Raw genomic sequence first — 1,833 nt, forward strand, 5'->3', positions numbered from 1 at the left:
GTCTGCAGGGAAGCTGGGCGCCAGAGGCAAAGGTGTGGCTTCCAGACACAGCAGGTGGCTCTGATTCCACCAGGTTTGAAAATGACAGTCGCACCTTTAAGAACCCGGCCCGGCTGCCTGGGGAAAGGGGGCAGCAGGGCTCACGACCCAGACGACATTCCCCAACCATCCCTGACGCAGCTGCCTCGCTCGGCCCCTCGGGCACCAGGAAATATCCACCCAGGAAATGTCGAGAAAAAGGTTTTCACCCGGGGGAGGACACAGGGAGCCCTGGGTGAAAGCCTGACGCGGTGGCTCGGAGACCAGGCACAGTGGGAGGTCACAGGGCTGTCCGTGGCCTCCCTGCCCCCCAGCAGCCGTATTTGTGCAAAAGAGAAGGAACGTTCGAGCTTGCCAGCTCAAATCCACACCCAGCCGAGAAACCCCCTTTCTTTCCACCAGCTGGCTCCCCCACACCCACCCGAGCCGCCTGAAGCCTCCCCAGGGCCTACCTGGCTCCCCAGGTGGGAACTGGGCCCACATGGTCAGACTGAAAACCTGTGAGCAGGTTCGGACCCCAGAACTGGGCCAGTGTCCCAAACCTACTTGGGACAGAGCCCAGCGTGAAGTGTATTTTTAGGGCAACAACCAAGGCTGAAATTACGCGTGGCTGACGGAGAACCTGCCATCCCAGGCAATCCCCCAGGAAGTGTGGCCATTTGGGGACACGAGCTGGGGGTGCTCAGAGCAGATGAGCACACGCAAGGAACATTCAGGGGGACAGGTCCCTGGGGACTCAGCCGGCCCCGCCTTCCAGCAAGAACCAGAGACGGTTTCATGGGACACCGCGTCCATGGCCTTTGGAGACAAATTCCAGGGCCCCCTGGATGGTGGCAGGTGTATCTAGCAAAGATACAATTCGACCAAGCTGATGATGCATTGATTCATCTTCAGTGTCCAGTGAGCCCTGCTGTGGGATGGGAGGCAGGCCTCAGGGTGGGTTTCAGTAACAGGCGTCCCCCCTGGGGAGCTCCAGGCGGAGGCAGGGGGCCGTGCCTCGTTTCGTCCCGCAGGTCAGCTCGCGCACACCCCGGAAAAGGCGGCACACGGGAGCAGAGGAGGCCGGCCTGGAGGCCCCCACGCCAGTCGTGGGCACTGAACACAATTACCGCACGCCTCCCCGCACCCTCTGGAAGTAACGACTCACGAAACACACTGCTTTCAGGCTGGCCTCTGCCTCTCTGCATTCCGCTATGGACCGAATGCTTGCTTCCCCCAAGACGCAGATGTTGAAGCCCAGACCCCGCCCCTCCCTGTGTGACAGCCTTTGGAGGTCTGGGGGTGGGGTCCTCATGATGGGATCAGTGCCCTTACGAGGAAAGAGAGACCAGAGCTCGCTCCTTCCACCATATGAGGACACAGTGAGAAGGTGCCGTCTGCAAGGCAGGAAGGGGCCCAACCAGAAATCGAATCTGGCCCCGCCCCCCGGACCTCTGGCATCCAGCCCCAAGGCTGCGAGAGGTTAAGGGTCTGCGACGAGCGGCCCCAGCTGGCTGAGATACTCCCATTGTTTTTTAAGTTTATTTATTTATTTTGAGAAAGAGAGAGACAGAGAGAGAGAAAATCGCAAGCAGGCTCCGCGTCACCAGCATAGAGCCCGACTCCGGGTTTGAACCCACGAATCATGAGATCATGACCCGAGCCGAAGTCAAGTCAGACGGTTAACCGACTAAGCCACCCAGGCGCCCTGAAAGACAAGTACCTTAAGCTCACAGCCACCTCCCAGGAGCCCCAGCAAGGGGTCCACCAGCAGTGAAAATAAAGTCTAAATCAACACAGACTCCACACCAAGGG

The sequence above is a fragment of the Acinonyx jubatus genome, chromosome A1 (genome assembly GCF_027475565.1).
Source record: "Acinonyx jubatus isolate Ajub_Pintada_27869175 chromosome A1, VMU_Ajub_asm_v1.0, whole genome shotgun sequence".
NCBI classification, from domain to species: domain Eukaryota; kingdom Metazoa; phylum Chordata; class Mammalia; order Carnivora; family Felidae; genus Acinonyx; species Acinonyx jubatus.